Below are 25,856 nucleotides of genomic sequence, written 5' to 3'. Positions count from 1 at the left end.
GAAGTTTGAAAGGTGAGAACAAGTTGAGATAACAGGGCCCAGGACAGAAAAGTTCAACGGGGAGATGAGGTGGAAGGAGAATGAGCCAAAGGAAAAGAAGGGAAGGACTAAATGGGAGTCCAACAAGAGCAGTAATGATCAGTGCCCTCAAGGCCAAAGACCAAGGCTGTGAGACATCAGACCTTCAGAGTGAAAGCCAGCTTCTAAGGATGCACTATACCATAAGTGGACTGCAGCTGGAGACAGTTGTTGCCTAAGTAAACATAAAATAGTTTACTTTTTATAATTTGTAGATCTGAGGATTTTATAAGAGCTCTCACACTTGCTTTGGCCAGTGGAACACATGGTTGTCAACCCTGTAAAATCAAGTATCCACGTCTTTTGCACTCTTGCATCATGGATATATATGTAGATTTATCAAGACATACACAGTGTCTACATTTGATTATATATAAGTTTGGAGGTTAAAATTTTAGGCTGTTTAGTCACAGTGAAATAGGGTTTTCCAATCTCTTTAATGGACTCTGACACATTAGTTGAATCTAAGATCTTTACTAATTTGTACTCAAGATGAGTACATATAAAATTTCCCTGAACCTCTTTCTTTTCCCTGAACTTTTCTTCCTGATTATAATTTAAATAAAATGTCCCATAATTAATTTTCAGAATATAAATGTCTCACTCCTACTTGCATGAATCATTTTTTAATTGCCCTATTTCTTGACCTAGTAATTATTGCTTGTCTGAATTACATTAGTTCTCCCCTCCCCCAATCAACGAATCTGGACAATATGTCGTAACATTATAAAAATTTACAAGTGTATCTTACAAACCAAAATGGAAAGCTATTTTTTATAAATACACTCAATTATTATTTTATGGATGCCTTTATCTAGCAACCATCTATTCAACCCTGGAGTAAGAAAGCTTCAAATGAGGCTTAGATATGGGGAATAATATTCCCATACCATGAATACCATGAAGATTGTCTTAGTAAAATGTAGTTCAGACATATCAGTAAATAAATGCATTTTAAGTGTCCCCAACTTTTGAATAAACAGTATACAAATAAATATCTTCATTTAGTACCAGAATTCTGGATTCAAGCTAAAACCAGCATGAGATTGGTACTGATTTTGCCTATCTTTTGCCTACAACATATCCTCCTCTCTTTTTTTCCCCCCAAAAATTATTTTAACTCAATTTTCCAGAATATGCAAGTGGAAAAAACAGGCTATAAAGCACAGCCTGAGAAATACCTATCAATTATTTAAATTAATTTTGAGAAAATTAGAGAAGGGAAAAATTGATTTTGGACAATGGATCTTCTTCCTTCCTGTACTCTCAGAGCAGAGGGCCTACACAGTTCCTTAGAATTCCCTATGTTCTGCTTTCACTAAACCTATTTGGCTTTTCTACTCCTTTGGAAATGTCTTTTATGATTGCACCTTCCACCAAATATTAGCACATGGCCTTATGGCAAGAGGCAGCATGTCAGGGTAGAAATGCTGTGGCCTTGGGAGTTAGAGCTGGGTTTGAATCTCAGACATGCTCTTTATTCCCCTGAGCCTAAGCTGGAGTGTCATTGTGAGGGCAATATGAGATAACTCAAATTAAAGCATGTAACACAATACCTGCTACACGATCGGCACCCAAAAAATGTAGTTTTCTTCATTCCTTCCTTCATTGAAAAAAATAAAAGTAAAGTTCAAAAAAGCCATGTTATACAAATATTTTAAAAACAAATAATTTAGCAATGCTTCCACCTTAGAGCCACTGTATCAAATGACCTTTTCAAAAGTACACTTGGTGGTGTGGCCACACACAATGGACAAATTAACCTGTTTTCTATATATTTGTCAAGCCAAAGAAAAATATGTATATAAGACACCACCAGTATCACAGATGAAATGAATAATAACTTAAATAATAACTTAAAATTTCATCAAAGACCTAAGTACATACTAAGAGATATTTTAGTAAATATGTAACATCCAAGAAGCCTGATTTTCAAAGTCCTTGAACATATAAATACAACAGAAATACACATTCAACCTTGAGCACGTTCACAAATCCCTTGAGAAAGTAAACAAGCAAAGAGAAAAATATTAACCAAGAGTTCCTTTGCCCATGGTAGGTGTCTTAGCACTTTCCAACACTTTAAACAGAGTTGCTCAATTTGGAAATCCTGTTGGATAATAAAATCAAGTTATACCAGAAGAAAACAAAGCAAAACAGAACTTTTATTTGTGAGCCCCAGACCTAGGGTCACTCTCCTGAGCCCAGGAAACTCTACACCTAAATTCTGGGATTCAATCAATAAAAAACATATCAAATTTAAGCTTAATGGCACAAGATGCCAGTATTATAAATGGGTTAACAAAAAACAGCTACTTCCACATTGGGACATAACGCAGTCTTCCCGCACATTGATTCACTCACAGAGGAAGACCCTTTTAAGGAAAAAAAAAAAAAAACAACAACAACCTGTGTTTTACTTACATAGTTTGCCTTCTCCACCCTCCAAGAGTCTAGCATTATGATATAAACAGGCATTTAAATAACATCCAAATAAAATAAATGAATATAACAAACAGAATGTAACAAAAACCTAAGCATGATAAAATCAAGTCCTTCTAGATGAAGAGCCTGCTATCATCACACCATCTCTGTACCACTAATAGTAATATCCCTCCAGGGCATTATAACTTTTCAGGACGTATCAGACATAACACAAATTCGATGCAATCAGTTAGATGTAAAATACAGACTTAGTAGCACCAATATGAAGATCAGTCAACCCAGATCCAGTATAACAATAGTTATAGTTACCCCACAATATCACACAACCTAAGAAGGTAGAGAAAAGCTTTTGGTAGGGCAAATTCTACCTCTACCTAAATAAACACTTAACAATTCATATCCCATATGATTTTACTTCTAGATGCCTTGAAAGTTACAACTGAGTCTTAGCCTCTAAGCCACACTAAATTGGCAAAGCCCAAAATTATCTTCATATACTCTATAAAATACTGTAGGATTTCCATGACTATTATACACACATAGACACATATATACAGAATCGACTATAGTCAAGCTTGCAATTTCTATAAAGCATTATTATGAAAGTTCATTTTCATAAAGAATTTATATAACTGCAAGAGTGGACGTCATCTCCATATTTTTTCTTATTAATATAGTATTTGTCTTCTCTCTGTCAAACCCTAGCCAACCCTGGGGTTGGTTCCTATACCGCCTGGGGAGGTACAGGAAAAGGAACATACAGGGCAGATGAGACACAGAAGGACCTATGGGAGATGGAGAGGGCTGCTTCCCATGGCGAAGAAGATGAGAAAGGCCACCAGCAGGCTCAAAAGCCCCCTGGCGTCGGAGAGGGCAAAGCCCAGAATGGCGCAGGAGAAGAGCTGTTGCTTCAGGGAAGGGTTCCTGCCATACCCGAAGATGAGGCTCCCAAACACAGCCCCGCTTCCAGCCCCAGAGCCAGCCACCCCCACCATGGCAGCCCAGCCCCAGTGCGCTTGGTGGCTGTGTCCATGTCCCGGGAAACGGTGCTCGTTCAGAAGCCGTGGTTAGGAATAAGTGAGGTCAGGGGACGAGGGGCTGCCAAGCGGCTGAGGCTCTCATCTGTCAGCGTCTCCGGAGGGTTTAGCACCCCTGCGGACCGTGATCGGCTCAGTAGCTGGGAAGGGCTCCTGACCGAGAAGGGCATGGAGACCACCTTTGCACCGGCGGACATTTTCCGGGGCTGTGTGGCCCTGAGAGCAGCGCGGCTCCCGGGGCAGAGAAGACAGAGAGCTGCTGTAATCTGTATTTTTAAATGATACTAATTAATGATCTTATTTATGTGATACTGCTAGAGAGATCAAGATATGGCCAGCACATTGACATAGCAAACTATGAAAACTTGAAGATCTCAAGAAATGGTCAAGTTATTTTACAAGTCCTGTATTAGTTATAATAGAGCTAATATAATACAGCACTCCATGTGACTTATTACTTAGCACCTCAGTAGGTAAAAATAATTATTTGGTATGGAGATTAGCAACCTCTGTTCATTAGGAAAACATCAGCCTGATCAAGAAGTTCAAGGAATCTGAGATTTGACTGATTCGGCAGATAGTTTCCTGTATGATGAAAGAACACAGCCATGTGCCAAAATGAAACAAACCTAAATGCCAAGACAGAGCCAGAACAAGGTTGCACTACAGTTGCTTTTGTTCTCTGCTAGGTGGGAAGGGCACAAAGCTGAATAAAGCACACATGTGCTCTGAGAAAAGACTGTGGAATTTCCATTGCTTATCAGAGTGATCTGGCTCTTTTGTTTGCATTTTAATCAGTTCAGATGAATCCGTTCAGAATACACTTCAAATACAGATGAAAACTGTGAAATAACCAGTAGCTTTAAAAAACTTGATTCAATTTGTCTGCATTTTATGACAATGGGTGAGAGATCAGAAATTAGATACAGCTTGTCCAATTGAAATACAGAGGTGTATTTGTCTGATAATGATTCAAGCTGAACTCCAGGGTTCCACACACAGTAGCTCCTAGACTTTAGCATATATAAGGTTTACCTGGAGAGCGTGTTTCTCCACAGATTGCTGAGCTCCAGCCAGAGCTTCTGGGCTAGTAGGTCTGGGGTGGAGCCCACGGATTTGTTTTGCTAACCAGCTCCAGGTGTTGCTGATGGCTTTGGTCCTTGAACCAACCACACTTCGAGTAGCATCGCCATATACTGTCTCCGGCTCTGGGACTGGCCACCTCTGAATTCCAGGACTCCCCTCATAATCCAGCTCTGGTCACAGCTGAGTCACATGAACAACCCCAGCAAAAGTTTACCAATATGCCTTAAAAAGTAATCTTGCAATACTTATGCAATACAGTTAACTGAAACCGACCCCGCAAACGCTGATTTGCCAGCTCTGGTTCTGTGGCACACTAGGTTATCTCCAGTTATCTCCAGGGGTCGTATAAAACTTTCACAAAATTAGTTTCACTCCATTTTAATCAAATGAGGCTCACATCTGGAAAATGAATGCAAAATGTGTTGGTTAAAGTGAAAGTAAAGAACAGCTGAATCCATTAGCTCTGCTCTTATAACCTACAGCTCTTGGCTTACTTTTGTTAAATTCATTGAGGATTTTGCTTTTAACTTGGACCTTGGGCCTCATTCTAACGGAGCAGCAAAATGATGTGGTCAAGTTGCAAACTATTTATGGCAGGGTAATTACAAATATGCAAAGACTCTGATGAACCCAGTAACAGGCAGAGGCACAGTGGCACCGCCCCTCTAGGGGTAAAGAGACAGATGACTTACACGTCCTTCCTTCCACTAGCATCTTAGCTCCAGAAGGAGTTATTGAGAACTAAAATGATAGTCCTTAAAAACTGATTATTTATCTCTATCTTCAAGCTAATGGTAATTATTTTCTAAAAGAATTTTTTTCCCCAAGTGGCAGAAAATCATTCTAGAAACAAACATGAAACATAATCCCCAAGTCTTTGGGGGAAAGAAAAAGCTTATTCTAAATGTATGAGAAAATATTATTCAATACTTTCCCCCAGTACACGTACGCAGCTACTTATGATTTTCTAATAGTTTGTTTTTCAAAGTCGAGGAAGACATGAAATAAATGCCTACCACCTGCTTACCATACTGCTATGAGATTTAGGGTTTACAAAAAAAGCAAAAAGGGCACAGGAACTCTTTTTTTTCTGTTCTTAAAACACTTAAGTTCTTCACAGGGAGAAAGGTATCCTATATGTAGAAAAAAAAATATAGAAAACAAGTGTCAAAATGCCTGACACTATTTTTGCAAAAGAAACATAAAACAGAGTAATGACTGTGGATAAGAATATTGGGAAGCTTCTTGGAACACGTGAGACTTCCACTGGACATTTTCAATGTGGAAGAGTTAGATGACGAAGGTGGAGAGGCAGGGCATTACCTGAGCAAGGGTAAGGAGCAGGGACTGGAAGTGAATGGCTGTTGTGGGATGGGGTATAGGAAGACAATACTGCCTTGCGGGAGCAGAGGTTCCTTATGGCCTAGAGAGTATAAGAAATAACTTGAAAAGGGAAAAGTAATGGAAAGTCTTAGAAGAAGAATCTGGACTGAATGAAGTAGGTAGTAGGAAGCCATAGCAGATTTTAAGCAATGATGACAAGTTGTCCGTTGTTTTTGGAAGGTCAAGCTGATAGACTCGAGGGAGGAAGGATTACAAGCAGGGTGAAGCAATAAAGAGGAAAAACAGAGGCCAATTCAAGACTAATTTGTAGAAAACAACAGGCGAGAAATACAAATGTATTTAGATATAGAAATAAAAGCTAGAAACATTACAGTAATCAAACGTGGGGGGGGAAGGGGTGAGACACAACTACAAAAGCAAAAAAAAATTAAATACAGACAAGGAAAAAATCTGTCTTTTTTAATCTTCTCTTGAAGCAGGACATTATTTCTGTATTTATAAAAATAATCTAATTGTTTTATATGGATAGTTTGTGAGAAGGTCAGTATTCACTCTTTACAAGAAGTACAGCCCTGAAGGAGATGAAAAGTAACACAATTGCTTACAGCCTCTTAGATCACAGATCCTTTTGATCTTAGGAAGGAAGGAAGGAAGGAAGGAAGGAAGGAAGGAAGGAAGGAAGGAAGGAAGGAAAGGAGGGAGGAAGGAAGGAAGGGGAGAGAGAGAGAAAGACAGAGACAGAGGGAGGGAGGGTGGGAGGGGAAAGAGAATTCACAAAATGTGTGCACTGCATCAAATGGAGCTGTGTCTAAATGTTATTGTCTACCAGCCATTTAATAAATATTTAATGAGAGCCAATCGTGTACTAGCCATGCATTAGGTGCAATGGACAAGGTACACGCACCTAAGGTCAGTTGATAACTCCTCCAAGCACCACAAAACATAAGGATCAGTCCCATCCTTCTAAAAGCAGCCATAAACTTGAAAACCAAGCACCAAAGGGAAATCACTGCACTCTCCTGAACAATGACAAAACTGCTTATCCTTTACTAAAGGAAGTCTGAATTACAGGATGACAAAAAAGGTGGAATTCTCCTGAAAGTTCAACTACTGTTTGCCCCAATTCCCTTTCATAAACACTTCTATGTAGAGTTTATAGTATAGCTTTCAAAGTTCAAAAAGATGTAATCAAACCAGGTGTTGATTACCAAAGAGAAAAGAGGGAAAGAAGGAAGACAGGGCATGCTTAATCTTTCTCCTGTGTTATCCTTTCAATAAGAGAAGCACACATTTTCACCACTTCATTACAAAACATGATGACATTTACATGTTCAAACACATACTCCATTTAAATGAATGCATTCTGATTATTATAATTAAGCTCCTACCTGAAATTTATAATATATGCCGAAATAAATTGCATTTCTTTATTTTGCAGTCTCCTAAACTATATTGGTCAAAGTGCCTTTGGGCACATTCCCTACATATACAAATCTAAATGGCAAAAGCAAATATGAATGGGCTTGTGAGCAACCTGTCTTGTCATTTGTAGTTTTCCTTCAAACAGAGGGAAATAAAATAAGAAAATAAAAGTAAGTAAAAATGCGTAATTCCAACAGGATCTTTGAATTTTAGGTACTCACTGGCCAGAAGATTGAAAATCAAGCTCATTTGACAAAAGGCATAGTGAATGGAATTCTTGCTATAAAAATTTTATGTATACTGCTCTATAGTGACTCAAAATTTTTTTCAAATTATGGAAATCTTTTAGATTCTAAAAAATAAAGCTATTATCAACATGCACAGATAAATAGCCAAAAAAAGTTTTAAAAAATGCCATAATACTGGGCTAAATAATTCTTGCCTGAAGAAATTGTGGTGCAATTCCTTAGCATAGTCTGAGGTGAGAATAACATGACAAATCACGATCTATTTATTCAGCTCTCATCAGCTTAAAAAATTAGTACCGTCCAATAGTAAGTTATAAAATCAAAGCTCCAAATGTCTTCGGCAATATATTTTATTTTGCCAAATAAAAACAGCAGTGATGCTAAAAACCACACTAAAAACCAGAGAGTAAAGTTTTAAATGGCTTTAGAATTAAATCTCTTTTCAGGGAGTAAATTCTTACGTTAAAATACCCAGCGTCAAATATTATATTATTAAAATTACAATAAAAAACGTGTTACCTCTGAATCGAGAGATACTTTAAGACATTTGAAGTAAAGGGGGATTTTTAGGTATCAGCCTACTATGTATAAATGTTCAAAATTGACAGTTGCATTGCTTCTCATTTTAATGTATGTGGTTTTGTAGTACAATTAAATGCATCAGACAGAACATAATTAAGGAATGGAACAGTAGTATCTGTTATATCCTCTTTGAACATACAGATGTTAAATGATCATACCTCACCAGTACATGCCTACTGCAACTCATGTTTCACTTTCCAAATGCTCAGGGTTTAAAACAGAGCAGACTGCACTTTTGATAACATCTGCTACAACAAATAACAAAAAAAGAGTGTGAAGTCTGATGAATGTTTAAACAGAACATTTTTTATGGATCAGCTAAATCTTTTCTGCTTTTTAATTAAAAGTAAAGAAAATGGAACTTAATTATCCTGTAAAGATTAGCTTGTGGGCATCTTCCTGTAAATTACTTCTAATTGAAAGCAAATTGTCAAGTGACATTCAAAGTACTGTCCTTTAAAACACAGCTGTTCTACTGCTGATTTCAGTGCATTGCAGTGTTTTCTTGTTACAGTATGGCATATTTGAATATTTTAACAATTTCACTGGTTTTGTATAGATTTCCATTTAACATATCTTAATCACATTTCTACGCGTAAAAAAGTTAGCATCGTAAGTGGTTTGCCACATCTTGAACCAGCCTATCATGAGAGCCCTCCACTGAGGTTCTCTTTTTTAGATTTGTTTGCTTAAAGTACAGCTACATCTGGACAATGGTCCAGGAAGTGGGTGATTACACTCATTAGACTACTGTCACAAACCGAACCTGTAGGATACCTGTATAATTAAGTCACAGTTTATTGATGCTCTAAAATACATGAAAAATTCAAATGAAATTCATAGAAGAAACTGAAAATGAACAATTTTTAAAATTTAGTGCTTGGTAAAAACTCCAATTCTTTTTTTTTAAGATTTTTTAAATTTATTTTTTATTTATTTGAGAGAGAGAGAGAGAGAGAGAGCACAAGAGGGGGTAGGGTCAGAGGGAGAAGCAGACTCTGCCGCGCAAGGAGCCCGATGCGGGACTCGATCCCAGGACTCTGGGATCATGACCTGAGCCGAAGGCAGTCGTTTAACCAACTGAGCCACCCAGGCGCCCCAAACTCCAATTCTTTTTGAAAATTTTAAATAAACACTTAAAGGGCAATATGAAGACAGCTAACGTAGGAATTCTTAATGTAAGACTTTAATATGAAGACTCATAAGATGCAAATGAGGAACACAAATGCATTAGCCCATTAAAATATGGTTCTACTTCTATCCACTTATATATGTATCCATCCACCAATTACTTTGACTGGTAACGATTGCTTAGCACTGTACTCAGCACTGGAGACGTAATAAAATCGACAGAATTCAAGCTCTAACGGGACTTATACTCCAGAAGAGGAAGAAAGAAAATTAATACTAGAAAATTTCTGTTGCCAGGGATCTGTTCAGGATTCTGGGCATAGATTGTTTAAAACAACTCAACAAACAAAAGTTCTTACCTGCATGGAGTACTTATTTCAGGTGATGATAAATGCTTTGAAGAAAAATAAAGCAGAGTAGGGTGACAACCACTGACAAAGGAAGGAGGCATAGCCTCTCTATGCGGTGGTCAGGGAAGACCTCTCTACTAGAGTACCACTTGAACAGAGTCCAGATGGATTTCTGAGAGTGAGGGACGTGCACTGTGCATTATGACAGTACAGAGAGGAGTCCCTTCAGAAGAATTAGAAAAGAAGAATTTTGATAGTCCAAAAAACACAGCTTGGGAAAGGCCTGAGTTGGGAAGGTAAAAGATTAATCATGTTTGAAGACTTACATGTTGGCTGAGCTAGTAACACGATTCAAACCAATGAATGCCTACTTTATATCCCCAGGTAAGTAAATTATGTTCCCAAGCTGTATATTTAGCTCAAACTGTATGTAGTACATGTGGCTTATTTTTACATTATGATACACGAATGATTTTCTCCAGAGCAAAATAATCTGTATGAGTTTCCCTAACTATAACTGACTGGTAGAGATAAATAAGGTAGGCAAGTAGGTAGGTAGAAGATGGGTCTGTAAGCAGGCAGACAGATAAATAAGGTCTAAATATTAACTCCAAAGATTTTTTTAATAAGCAAAAAAGCATTCTATAACAGTGCAGGACTAAATCTTAAGCACAATTTGGGCTCTGTTTTTATACCAATATTTCTGGAGACAGTCTAAGAAAAGATAACAAAAAGCAAATCCTGACTCTTATTCTCATCTGCTCAAGCACACTAATATATCCAGAAAATGAAAGGGAAAAGAAAGACAGTGAAATGGGAACTTTGGATGTTTTTTAAAGTCACTTCAAAAGCACTGGAAGACAAAACAAAAAAAAAAAAAAAAAAAGGAGTAATGCCTGGACTTGTTTACAAATTAAAGTCATGTTCTTCCTAGTGTTGAAATGATGTGGGCTCATGTATTGCCAATATCATAAATCCCACTAATTATCTTTAACAGAATTCACTGAAGGGGGTTTAAAAAAACTATGTCCTAGTAATTATATAAATTATAATTGAGATGTAGAAAATATACATTTTAAAGCACATGAATTCAAACTATGAAATTAAATTAAAATATACCATTTAAAGCAATGAAAGAAGCAAGCATATTTTAGTTAGGCATGTTAAACTAAGCTTCCTGTATGGACACAAAATTAAAATGTCATCTTATGAAACAAGAATTAAAACATTCAGCAATGTACAAAATCAGCACAACACTTTCCATCATGCACCCAAGACTTGGTCCCAAACTTGAGATGCATAAAGTTTAAAAGATTAGGCACCAGTTGGCCATAATTAAGTCTAGCTTAAAAAAAAAAAAAACTAATTTAGCGGACTTCTTCACTTAAGCACACATAAGAACCACCCGAAGCGCTTGTTAAAACCCAGATTCCTGGGCCCCTCCCTCAAGGTTATGGACCAGTAAACCTGGAGTAGAATTCAGGAATTTGCATTTCTAGCAAGCTTTCAAGGGAATGCTGAGGCTGCTGGATTCTAGGGAAATGGTGATCATTTTGGCTAAACAATTTCCCCATTAATTAAATACTATGAGTTTTGCTTTTATATAAAATTGAACCATTTTACCCAAAGGGAAAAATGGTCACCTATCTTTTCACACCGAGAATTTTGAATATAAATTTTAAAGGAGACAAATATTTGGTTTGGGAAATAAAGAAATATTTCTGTCCTAGTAAATATTCCAGATCTCACTTATTTACACTTTCAATCAGCAATATTATTGTGAGCCACATTTAATCATTACACATATAAAGATAGTGAACCCAATTTCAGGGTAACCCAGATTCTGATGAAAGGAGTCTGAGTCTGAATCTTTAAATACAAAACTGAATTTGTACCTAAATATTCCAGTTAAATTCGATGTACATTTTATGACTTTGAAATAAAATAGAATACAGTGATTCTTATACCAGGGAAAATATAACTCAATTTCGTATCCTCCAAAAGTCAACAAATAAACAGTATGGTAATATGCTAAAATATCTATTACGGTAAAAACCCATTCATTTGTTCAGTGCCCAAAAGAAATTAGAATTTGTTTACTCTTTCTTTGTTCACCCCCTACCTTGAGAAAGCCATCCCTTTCTTCTTGCTACCAAAAGCCTTCCATTTTCTTTAGCTTTCAGCTCAAGGCTCAGGCAATACAAAGCCTTCCTATCTAAATCTACCCGACTCTATTTATCTGATTGTTCTTCTCTGAATATTTTTATTACTCAAGTATTTCATAAACTTTTGAGTGGAACCTTCTGTCTCCTTTTTGTGCTACAGCATTCAGAATAAATGGTCAATGAGGAGTAGATTGTCATGTTTTTTTTTTTTTTTCAACACACACCCCCAACCGAGGAAATCACTATTACCCACCTGAATTGCTTTAACAGACTCCCAGATGGGCTGCCTGCCTTCAGCTTTTGTAATTATTGTTCGATGATACCAGATTGTTGGATTGTTTGGTCCCTGCCCAAAAACTTAACACTGATATTCCAAAATCAATGAATTATAGAATTTCCAAAAATGTAGAAACTCTAAAAGTCTAGTGCCAAAGCTATAATTGTTTTCTTTATCCTTTCCTTCTGCACCCTAACCTGCTAAAACGTATACATCCTTTAATCCAGTAATCTTACTAATTGAAATCTATTCTTTGAGAAAAACCTAGAAGCAAATGACTATATGCATTAATTTAGTCATTGCAGTAACAGTTATAAAAATTGGATACTAGTGAAATACCTTAAAATAGAATGTTTAGACAAATTGTAGTAAATCAGCTGAGAGACAACAGAGCAGAAATGCAAAATGAAAATCAGTAAGACCATGTAAAAATATGGAAAATACTTCTTCTAAGCACAATAAAATTATACCTCTATTATGACTGTATATATATAAACATAAAAATATAGAAAATGGAAAAACCAATGTATTATGATAGGTATTTTTTGTTTATATTGTTTTTGTAAAACATTGGAATCAGTACATGGCAAATACAGACTTCTTCATCTTCTATCTCTCCATCGCTGTAGTTATGCAATATATGGAATGAGCTTCTGATAATGCAGAGTTTCTAGGTCTTAAATTACCGTAAGTTTCATTATGTTCACCTTACACGGGGCATAGACTCTTCACTGAGAATTTCAGTAAAGGTTGTAATAAAACAGAATTTCTGGATAACCATCAGTTAAGTTCAATTAATCAAAATATCCAATGGTTCATTCCAGGTTTTACCTAGTATTGTGTACTAGGATAACTAAGAGCAGATGGGTTTTGTTGTCACATTCTTTGTTACAAGGTTTGTATACAATTACAGACCACATTACTCAGGCCTTCAGAGCTGAATGGGAATTGAGCAGCTGAAGTCCAGGCCATTCCTTTGAAAACGAATGTCTTCCAGCTATTTTTCTTTCTGGTTATATTGAATTTTCATATGGATCTAACTACGGGTAAATAAAAGCCAGAATAGCTCCATGACTGACTTATCTTCATTTCAAAATTCTGGCATTAAAAAAAAATTCCAGTACCTAATCAGTTAATATTAATATGCTCAAAGCATGTCTACTAAATAATAGTACAACCTTATAGTGGGACAGTTTAAACCCAGACTCCTTGGGCTCATTTATCATCTTTTTCTGTAACCCTATAATAGTTCTTTTGGAACAGAAGAAGAAGATAAATGGATCCCTGAGAAACAAATATTTACAAACCTTTTGAAAATGCTTTTTAAGTAGGAAAGGAAATATTCCATTATCTATGCTGATCATGAGAATTCACTACACAGGATCAAGTAGAATGTGTGCTGTTCAACCTCATAATCGTTTGCAAATAAAATCAACCAATTCCAGATTTCAAACTTATAAATGAAATTCCAAATCCCAGTCATCTTTTTACATAATTACAAAGGGGACTCTGATTGCCTATTCTTAAATGGATTACCTTCTATATGGAACATCTACCAGTACCTTTATTGGTTTACTGTTGTGCAGGCCCCATCACCTGACCCTCGAAAAGAAGCGAACAGGAGTTAGCAAAAAACATCAATGGCAAATTCCAGTCCCTGAGTTTCACGTGATCACTGCACACATTAACCATTAATATCCTTTTTTGTTTGTTTTAACTGGAATAAGAAACATTTCTTCTATAAAAACAAGAAATTACTTGGAAAACTGAATAATACAAACAATAGTCCAAATTTTTCATTTCACTTTGCTTATATAGAAAAAGCCATAAGGAAACACATCGGCATTTTGGTCGCAGCTATAGCCATGATGAAAATCTGACGTGTGTCATTTAATCAGACACTCCAGAGATAACAGAGAACCCTTAATTCCTGGAAAAGCAATTCAAATCATAAGATGGTAAATTAAATTAAATTCTTGGCTTCTTATACAAATGCCTTCATTAAAAAAGAATATATAAACATGTAAAGCATGGATTATTCAGCATTATATATGTGTATACATATGTGTGTGTGTATATATATATTCATATGTATATAAAATACTATGCTTTGTTGTTACTGTTTTCTTGGTCCTTACTATATGATTATTCATCTATCCACGCAGACTATGATGAGACCTGTGAGAGTCTCAAAAACCTAACAAAATTTATAAGGAAAGAAAGACTACTGGGTAGAATTTACTTCCATCAATTGATCCTGTCCCAACCCTTCAAATATTACACACACACACACACACACACACACACACACACACACACACAGACTTCTCAGTGTTCTCAAGACTGGGGTAACGGCATTTTAGAAATGTAGTTTAAGAATACTGAATTGAGATGATTTATCAGGATCTCCTGTGACTTAAACATAACCCTTAGTGTGTTATTTTTCTCTATCATTTTTGTTTTCTTTGTTATTATTTTTAATATGGTAAACATGTCCAACGGCTGTAATATGTTTCCCCAATCCAAACGTGAATGATAAAGACAAGCTACTAATTTGAAATTTAAACACTTGAATAAGCCGGAAGGAGGATAACGCATAAACTGTAACAGAGAACACAATGGAATGGAAATTGCTCAGACTAACTATGCAACAGGGCAAAGCACTCTGACAGACGCCATGCCACTGAAAGAAGTAAAAGTAGGTCACAGGCCACTTTTGTGGTCCTGTCACTGCTCGTTGGGTACAGCATTCCTCTTCCCCATACCTACGGCCTACTACTAAATGTTACAATATTACTCATCCTTTCGGAAATATAACCTCTTGGAGACAGGAGAGACAGAATTCTGAGCTGAGACCTTCACACATCTCATAATAAATACGCTTCTTTTTCCCAGTAAGGTTTATGGATGTATCTTATTAACTTTCTATAAAAAAAGTAATGTGTTAAGTTTGTAAGACTATGCCAACCCTAAGCTAAATCTCACAAGCTTTGAGAAAATAGTTTTTATGGACATCAATGACTACAAGTTCTATGTTCAATACAGGCTTTTGATTCACGATCAGTAAATTAAAATTTTAATGTTAAAAGAATAATCAGGGGTGTCTGCGTGGTGCAGTCAGTTCAGCGTCCCACTCTGCATTTCAGTCCAGGTCATGATCTCGGGGTAATGAGATTGAGCCCCGCATCGGGCTCTGTGCTCAGAGCCAAGTCTGCTTGAGACTCCCTCTTCCTCTGCCCCTCCCCGCCTCTCTCTCTGTCTCTCTCTCTCTCAAAAAAAAAAAAAAAAAAAGAATAATCATACTTAGATTTAATACTTTCTTGAAAGGGTACATAAAAGGCTTTCAATAAGTTTTTCTATCTGATGCCTAAGAGTTCCCAAGGGGATTTTGTATTACCTAAAATTGTCTGAAGTTTTTAAAAACATGCTTTCTCAAAAAAGTTAACAAAAGGCTCCAGATTAATCCCCACAGCTCTTTGTTTAAAGCTGTAGGGCATGCGTCTTCTGCTAGTTCATTCTGTATTATATACAGAGTTGTCTATGGTTTCCTTAGACAGTAAGCCATGAGACAATAGGAACCATGGCTCAAAACTGACTAAGTTTTACCTGATGTTTATGTGCCAGATCTATTAATAGGCATTTTCACCTACATGATCACATCTTTTTTTTTAACCAGTTCAACTTTTTTTTTTCTGATTTTATAATAATATGTCTCTTGGATATGTCTGTGTGCACATATTTTTAAAACAGCTTTGCTGATATAAAGTCAATATACAAAAAGTGACACATAATGTATGTAATTTGATGAGTTTGGACATATGCATACAACTGTGGAAACCACATCACCACAATCGAAATGACAGACATATCAATCACCCCCAGAAGTTTTCTTAGGTTTGCGTTCATTATTGGATCCCTCCATTTTGCCACAAAATCCTTTCCACTGATAAAATGGGGTTATGAAGAGTCCCCCAAACCTGGTCCATTCACTGGATTTGTGAACTGCAGTCACCCTAAACAATGTCTCTAAAATGTGGTTAATTGTGCCTGTCCTATATAAAATAGGATAAGGCAGATAATGTCAACAGTTAGATTAAATGTATATAAGATGCCTAACAAGCATTATGTGTTATGCCTATCACATAGGAGGACTCTCAAAATTTTCTTCCCTTCTCCAGAAGTAATATGTAAGACACACATATATTTATCATAACTTCGTATCACTGACTCCCAAGGAAATACTGAGTGAAGGAAATAAGTGCTTTTGCATTCCCCCTCCTGTTAAGCTTAACTCCATATGTAACACTAAAGCAAGTATGCCAAGAACTAAATCTCTCCACTTACCTACTAGAATATTTATACTGTGACAATATTTAATGTCTGTTTTTCCTGTCTTGTTTTTTTAAGCTCAAGGGAAATCACTCAAATATTTGCCAATTTGGAGTGTACTGTAATTAAACACTAAAATCAGAAGACATAGACTATTTAGAAATAGATTTTTAACAGAAATGAAAAAAGATAATAGTACATTCTAGAAAATGATGGAATCAATCAAATCTCACTGAGAGTTTGAAATAAGTCTATGTGCTTACATATACAGTTCATCTGGAGTTATTAACCATGTTAGAACATTTGCATTTCCAATCTCTCTATTAAACCAATCTCAAAAACGGGGACACACAAAGAGAATGAAATTTGATCTGATTTTTTTGTTTTTGTTTTTGCACAATGGTTGAGTCTGGACAAGTTGGATAGCATTTTTTCCCATTAAGCCAGTTGGCTCAGTAGAAGATATGAAAAGATCACCTGCTAGCTAGCCAAGCACTTGGAGGCACTTCCATACCCTTCGAAAAGCACAAGCTTCCCTTGATAGAGAAATGGGAACTCAGTCACGGCACATCTGACTATGTCACCTTTTTTTTGAAAAGAAGGACCCCCAAAACCTGCAGATATCAGCACAGAAAATAGAAACAAGAATAAAATTGAAGGGTTCCCCTCCTACACTGTTGGTGGGAATGCAAGCTGGTGCAGCCAGTCTGGAAAACAATATGGAGGTTCCTCAAAAAGTTGAAAATAGAGCTACCATACGACCCAGCAACTGCACTACTGGGTATTTACCCCAAAGATACAAATGTAGTGATCCAAAGGGTACATGCACCCCAATGTTTATAGCATCAATGTCCACAATAGCCAAACTATGGAAAGAGCCAAGATGTCCATCAACAGATGAATGGATAAAGAAGATGTGGTGTGTGTATATATATATATATATACACACACCACATATACATATATACATATATATAATAGAATATTATGCAGCCATCAAAAGGAATGAAATCTTGCCATTCGCAATGACGTGGATAGAACTGGAGGGTATTATGCTGAGCGAAATAAGTCAATCAGAGAAAGACATGTATCATATGACCTCACTGATATGAGGAATTCTTAATCTCAGGAAACAAACTGAGGGTTGCTGGAGTGGTGGGGATGGGAGGGATGGAGTGGCAGGGTGATAGACATTGGGGAGGGTATGTGCTATGGTGAGCGCTGTGAATTGTGCAAGACTGTTGAATCACAGACCTGTACCTCTGAAACAAATAATACATTATACGTTAAAAAAAAGAAGAAGATAGTAGGAAGGGTAAAATGAAGGGGAGGAAATCGGAGGGGGAGACGAACCACGAGAGACTATGGACTCTGAGAAACAAACTGAGGGTTCTAGAGGGGAGAGGGTGGGGGGATGGGTTAGCCTGGTGATAGGTATTAAAGAGGGCACGTATTGAATGGAGCACTGAGTGTTATATGCAAACAATGAATCATGGAACACTACATCAAAAACTAATGATGTAATGTACGGTGATTAACATAATAAAGTTTTTAAAAAAAGAATAAAATTGAACTTTGGGGGAAAAAAAGATGCAGAGCACTGAGATATTTGTAAAAGATACAGAAAGAGCTCCAGTTTGCTTGAAAGCTTAATGTTTGGTAACCTATTATTATCATTTAAGATAGAGGAAAACTTCTTTCTTACAGATCCTCAGAATTTGTCAACTGCCTTCACTTGATTTGATGTCAAAGTGATTTTTATCTCTAAACATAAAAAAGTCTTGATATCTTCATACATACCTTAGTTTCCTAAGCAATGAGATGCACACAATAACATAATCTTTTGCTTCTGCCATAGGAATAATACACACATATATTAGATTGCAATACAACAGTTTGATTTTCTTAGATTTGAGGGATCATAGTCACTGTTGGTCTTTGTTTAAATTAATTGTTTCTTATTCAATAATAAAAATGTCCCTGCATGTATAGTTGCAAAAAAGCATATTTTATATCAGCATTAACTATTTCTTCAAATAGATAGTTGAACCCATAATAAAATCATCAAATTCCTCCACTACGTAACTTGTGCATAACTTGGTATAAAGGACAATGGCTTATGCACCTTTCTATTTGTGGCACTTAGAATTATACCACATATAAAAGGGGCAAAGAGAAACAGATCCAGGAACTGGAAGATCTGAGGCTTATACAACTGGGGGGGAGGTGTGGTCTCTCCATGAAAGGACACAAAATTGCAAAAAAAAAAAAGTATGTATTAAAGCAAATATTTATTTAGAAAGAGAAATCTTAGTAAATTGCAAATGTTAAAAATATCACAATTATTTTTCCAGCTCAACTTCCCCTTACAATCATCCCAATTATGACTGCAACTGTTTTGAAGTATGACAGAGGGAAAGTTAAAGAGAAATGATTTTGCAGTCTTAATCAGTTATAGTTAAAGCAGCTTGATTTTTAAATTTTTATAAAAACAGATTACATGAACACACTGCTTGAGCCCCTCCCAACGCCATAAAAAGGGCCTCAGCTAGCCAGGGTCCTGACACCTTGAGCTTGTCTAGATTTCATAAGAGTTGACTGTTACTGATAATATAACAATGATAATGAGGACTTTCATTGATAGATACCAATGAAATGCTTTTAGAATTGACCTGAGAGACTCAAAACACTCTAAGGCCCATCTAGAGTATGAAATCACCCAAGAATCTATTGTTGTCTTGCCCCTTAACTCCTCAATCCCCATCACCCTCTACCTTCCAAATATCCATTAAATAATAATCTAGCAAGTGATTATCCAGGCAAACCTTTACTTGCTTTCTTCCAGAGACAAGTAGCTCTCTACCCTACAATGAAGGCCATTCCATTTTGAATAGTTCTAACTGCTCTACTGATGCTGAACCCAAATCTGCCCTTGGCAGAACCCAAATCATCCCATATGTGGAATGCAGACCCAGAATGCCCTTGAAAATGATTTCTTCTGAGCTACAAAGAAAGCTAATTCCTTTTCTACATGAGTTCCTCAATTATCTGAATATAACTCTCAAATGAAACCTATATTTTTCTTTTCCTATTAAATATCTCCAATTTCTTCAGCTATTGCCTGGCTGTTAACATCCTCCAGACATAGCTGAGTTTTAAGAAGGGCATGGACATTCAATATAATACCCTAAACTTGACTGACCAGTATAAAGCAGAGCAGGACTCCTTGTTAAATACTGAACACTGCAAAATCATTCCAGACTCCCAGTAAAGACCCACAATTAACTGAAATACCTCTGAAGTTTTAATTTTGGTAGCATATATGGTTCCCTCTTCTTGTCCTATAGTTGACTTTTTTTAGCCAAAATTCAGGATGTTATTAAATGTCACCAACAGTTTTAGAACATCATTCCAGCCTGCATAGTTTTTTTTTTTTTTTTTTTTTTTTTTTTTTTTTTTTAAAGATTTTATTTATTTATTCGTGAGAGACAGGGAGAGAGAGAGAGAGAAGCAGAGGGAGAAGCAGGCTCCCAAGGAGCAGGGAGCCCGATGCGGGACTCGATCCCAGGACCCTGGGATCATGACCTGAGCCGAAGGCAGACGCTTAACCATCTGAGCCACCCAGGCGCCCCCAGCCTGCATAGTTTTGAAAGTTGATGCTTCCATTAAGAGACATAGTGAAACCCATTTAAACAAAAATAATTCAAAATTTTCGGGCATGTATTAAGTCTGTCCCTCTCCACCTTCAGCACTTGAGTCTGTCTCCAGAAAAATCAGTGATATATTTTTATTGGTTCATGTACCAGACCCAGCAGTTTAGGCATGAGAGGCACTGGTAGAGATTATTAGAAACCCAGAGATATATTACTCCACATTTACAGTTTGCATATCTAGAAAAATAAATAATAGTTTATAACAATGAGTCTGAATTGGTTGTTTCTCTTTCAAATAGAATCAACACAAGTGCAACTGATAAAGAGAAAGCAAGTTCTTTGCGGGGGGGGGGGGGAGGGATTGTTTAAGGGATTCTTGTTGTGAGTTTAACCTAAATATAAGATAAAACAGAAGAACTTATATGCCTCTGTAAGTTTTCCAGCCTTTTTCGCTGTGGCTCTCTTATTCATTTTATTTTCGTTAAGTAGACAGGCTAGTCCAGATGAAAATATTAATGCTCCATAATTAGTAAGTATCTAAATGTCTCAAACATTTTTCTTGAATTCAGCTTTGTGTCTTTTTCTTTTTTCAAATTATCCATCTGTACTCAGCTTGTGCTTTTCTAGACACAGATTCTTCCAGAGTTTTTCTGGAACAACTGTGCTTCTTAATTCTTATATAGTTTCTAAGAGATTATGACAATACCTGCTCCCACCTCTTAACCCCTTTAGGCTGAATCTGAATGAATGATTCAACACAGATCATCAACCTGACTTTCTCAAAGGAGATTTTGACATCATTATAAATATATGTGGCAGAAAGGTTAACTTATCACTTAAATATGAAACAGATTTCTTTATAACATACATATTCATGAAAACAGACAATAAGGTATCATTAAGTGTGGAGATGTCTTCAAAGAGTACTGTCAACTCATCTATTCCTACCCGAGAAGACATTTATTTGAAATCTTAAAAAGCATAAAGCTCTTTATGCATCCATAGTTTGGGTGTTTTCCCCCATGTTCTCCCCGAGGAGAGGAGTACATTTACTGACACTGGCAAATGCCTGAGCCATTTCATTAAGCCATCACCAGTTGAACAACCAGTAAAGGAATTCTTCCCCCAAACGCCTAGTGAATCTTTTGCCTGGAGAACAAAAGTGTAATGCTTCAAAATGTTTCCAATGCCTCACGGTCCCAAGGAACTCCTAAGGAGCTCTACAGGGTTCTGTGGTCACACACGTCCACTTGTATTAAGCAGTGATACATGTTATGCAAAAGAGAATTAAATTGGAATTAAAACTTGACGTCAAACATGACTTCAAACCTAAAAAATTCACAGCTGGTACTCCAACAGTAGTGATAATGGTCAATAACAAAATTTCCAAGGATTGCCACTTAATCTAATCAGTCACCAATATCCATTCAGAGAAAAAATATATATATACATACACACACACACACACACACACACACATATATAAAATGAAGACATACTAACTGTGTTAATGTTACATATATTCATACAATATATTATAATAGAAATTACTTCCCATAATATTGACAGAATAATGTAATTATTAATGTGACTAATTATTCCTCATTTGTTGAAAATATTCATGTAAATACCATGTAAACAAGCATGTCTGAAAACTCCTAAGGCATTGTATCTCTCCTAGAGTAAAAGCCTCATGATGGTGTGTTCTATGTCTGCCTTATTAACTCCATTATCCCTAGAACCTAACTCCATTTCTGACACATTTCTCCTCAAAACTTTGTTCAATAAAATCTAATGGACCCCAACATGTTTTTCTGGCCTCCACACTATTCAAAAAGGTAACAACTTTCAGTTGGGCTGTTGGGGCCTGAGGTGGATCACAGTCTCTGGGAGACATTTGTCCCCTCACCCTTGAGAGTGGTTCCCAACAATTCACAAGGAAATATTAATTTTCTTGCTCCTCATCAATTGCACCAAGCTTAAGAAATTTTTGACTAACATCATTTAAGGATCCCAACAGTCACTCTTGGCCACATTATCCTATTTGGTTTTCCTCATACATTTATCCCAATCTGAAATTACCTTGTGCATTGACTGAATTACTGTTTTTATTGCCTGTTGCCCACTTTTAGAATATAAACTTGAAGAGAGCAGAGAACTTACCTTCCTAGGGCATGACTGACCTCCATACATAAAACAGTGCCAACAAGACTCAGAGAAAGATCACAATACATATTTGTTAATAGAATAAACAAAACTGTAGAGAAGAAATGATACAGAATTTCTTAATTAGCAGCATCTATCATTTGTAAGACCCAACAGTAAGTTTTTCAGAAAAAGAAAAATTACAACATTAAATGGATTTATGGATTTTAAAGAAAGCTATATTCTGACTTGAGGAATATCATAATATGAATTCTCAAATCAAGAAATATATTTTGGCTTTGTCTTCTTAAAATTATTCAAAGATTTATATAGTTGTCAGAGTTTCTCATCAACATGGATTAGAAAATGTCAACCCACTATGTGGTAAATCGCAAGACTCACAGGAAATAGAACATATTAGTTGTTCTGGGCAGGTTTCTGAGTGATGACCTTCCAATTTCTCTTGAGCTTTTAAGACACCTACTAGCCTCAAAGATTTTTAGACTGGGAAAGACCAGTATAGTCACATCACCCCATTTCACAGATGAGAATGAATTAAGACCCAGAGGTTCAGGGATTGTTCTTACAGGTTACCCAAAAAGCTAGAGAAATCTCTCAATTGCCACATGACCTTCATCTTTCTCAATGACTCTTTCCACTTTTCTAAGAAAAACCACTTTGTACAAAGCATAGTACATAAGAGGAGCTCAATATATGTCAGTTTCCTTTATTCTTAGACTTACATTTGCTGGAAATAAATAAACAAAAAACCTAAATTTTCAAATCCTGTCATAGATCTTAAGTCAACCCTGTGGTTCTTTAAGATCTCCTTTATGACATCCGTTGTTAGACCGTGAAAAGTTGTGCTGGGGAAAACCAAGATATTTCAAATAAGAATTCACACTGAAATATTATTATTGACTTAAAAAATAAATAAAGGGGAGGAGGGGTGGGAGAGAGACAGACAGAAAGCGAAAGAGAAAACGACCCAGAATGTGAATGAGAGATGTCAACCATTCAGGAACTCAGCAGGTTCGTCAAGCTCTAGGTTTCATTTTAGCCCACTTTGCAGAGTTCAACTCTGATCTAACTACTAGCATGATTTTTGGGCGTCTGTTTGCAGATGCAGTAGAGTTATCAATCCGAGCAGACACACAATCCGGGTCCAATGTCACTTCTCCTCATTATGTTAATAGTTAATACATGCAAATGAAAACACTCTAGCAATTTGATTTCTTTGAAGATAGTTTGCATATTGTCTTAGCCATAATGACTGTACACTTCTCTCAGCCTCCATTTATGCAAGGGTAGTTTAGTTCCTTTTTATCAGCTCAAGTTCATTTTGGCTGCTATTGGAATGTATGTGCATGTTTCTTTTTTACCTTTTGCCTAATTACCATTCAGGTACCATAAGCAGATTTTTCATGCTATTGGTGTTTTTCTTAATTAAGAAACAAATGAATTCTCCCTAGCAAAAAAGATGGAACAACAGAATAAGATGCCAGGGGCTGATGTTCTGTTTCTTAATTGAAGCAGTTCTATTGTTCGGTGTCGGTAGTGAGGGGGCAGAAATGTCATAAGTGTAGAATGTTAATAGTACAAAAATAACATAAAACTACTTTTAAAAATAAAGGGCTACAAAAAAATGCTGTAAGAGCCTTGAAAACATAGATTTCTATCCACATATTAATTCTGACAGTAACAGAGTAGCTTAATTTACAAATCCCTCACACTTAGAAAGCCTGAGGTTCTAACCTCAGTCCTGAGAGATATGCCTGCCCCTCTCTGCATGTCTAGTTAACTGTACCCTACTTATTTGCTCTTCATCAATTAAGGAGACACCCAAGGGAACGATTTCTTTAATTTGTGAATAAACTCTTTCTCTTTTAATTTGCATTCTTTTTTTTCCTACCCACAGTAAATTTCAATGTCCTACTGACGTATTCAGTAAGCATTACTACAACGATAAAATTAAGATGCATGCAAATTCACACACACTCCTCTTCCATTTTTCCTAGGGTGATGAGAACTTCAAGGAATCAAGATTTTTAGAAGAAAGCTGAGACTTTTACTCACTTCTGTGCTGATGGCACAATTCTGACTAGTGAATAAAAAATTACACGTTTTTCTCTTTAATAAAAGCTACAGGGTAGATATTCTTTCACTCATGGCTTTATCCCTTTTTCAGATGACTAAAGTCCCACTTTATTATTATTATTTAACTTAAATACTTTTAAAACATGAAAATCCATTATTGCCCTTTACAATAAGCTAAGAAAGATAAAATAAGAAGATTAAATAAGAAACATAAAGTAATACATTTTACCAATAGGGAAAGAACATTATAAAAAAAATGACCCCGGGTATCAGTTTCTAAATTAGTGAGTTTCTACTGATATTGATAACATTATAATTGCCATTATTTGGGTGTCTGAGTTATTGTATGGGATGTATCTAAGAACCAGAGTAAAGAAATTTTAAGATATATAAATAATATATATGTGAATGAAATATTTCCTTCTGTAGTTGCTTCCTAAGTGGACAAAAGAGATCACAAACTACATACTTTGTCATAAATATCACTTTATATAGGCAAGATGACCCTTTATTTATTAAAACCTAATATTTTATAATAATGTGGAATATCATGAAAAAATACCTTTAGGTTGCTCTAGTAGCATAATTCATGGCCTTTGAAAAGTAAATAAGTAATTTTAATTTGAGATGATTTTTAAAACATTCTATCAAAGTAAAGAAAATATTTCATGAAGTCATCCCAAAGAATGCCAGTAGGACAAGTTGAAGTTCTTTATAGAAAAGAAGATCAATAAAAAGAAAATGTATAGTACACAAAATTACATACATACACACAAGAAAAGATCATGTGTATAACCGTTATAAAATTCATATTCCATGTTTTTGTGAAAGCCCTAAGATAAATTTCAAAGAGCTTTACTAACACAAAATCTGAAATCCTATGAAACTGTCAAGGGAGTTCTTAATGTGATTGCTTTTCATTTTACTAATTTTAAACAAAACTGTGAACCATAACCAAAAATAGATCTACATGTCTGTTTTCTTTATACTATGATACATTCGAAGAGATTCTACTTAGTCTATTTAGTAGAGTCACTCGTATAATAATACGATGTGCCATGATATTCAGTTACTGAGTTGGTTTTGATCAGGCAACCTATGAAATGAGACCTAAAGACAAATCTTTTCTTTTCTCACTTTCTTGGGCTTCTGTGTGGGAGAATGGCTGGGAAAACAGAGAAAAGCAAAGAATTTGGAGCTTCAAGATTTACAGATTCTGTATATAGGGAAGTATAGACCAGCATGAATAGAATTTTTTTAAAGACTATTTCCAGAAACCCATGAAATGTTATTATGTCTTCAAATTCTTCAAGTAGAGTCTACAAATGTCCACTATCAGCCTTAATCCAGTGGCAAAATGTTTAGAGGACGTATTTCCCTACCCTCACAGCAGCCTGAAGCTACTGTTTCTCCCCACCCCCACCCCCTAGTCTCTGACTTGCTAGCATGGTGTCCCTGCCAAATTCT

The 25,856-nt window shown here is 36.1% G+C and overlaps 1 protein-coding gene and 1 pseudogene across 4 annotated transcripts in view; both read right to left on the bottom strand.

Moving 5' to 3' along the window:
• Positions 1-25,856, bottom strand: part of ZFPM2 (zinc finger protein, FOG family member 2) — a 446,527-nt gene that overhangs the window by 401,454 nt on the left and 19,217 nt on the right. The window lies entirely within an intron of this gene.
• On the bottom strand, positions 3,309-3,808 carry LOC113914095 (annotated as a pseudogene).

The sequence above is a fragment of the Zalophus californianus genome, chromosome 4 (assembly GCF_009762305.2).
Source record: "Zalophus californianus isolate mZalCal1 chromosome 4, mZalCal1.pri.v2, whole genome shotgun sequence".
NCBI classification, from domain to species: domain Eukaryota; kingdom Metazoa; phylum Chordata; class Mammalia; order Carnivora; family Otariidae; genus Zalophus; species Zalophus californianus.
The sequence above is the reverse complement of the archived record's forward strand: the minus strand, read 5'-3'. Positions and strand labels throughout refer to the sequence as shown.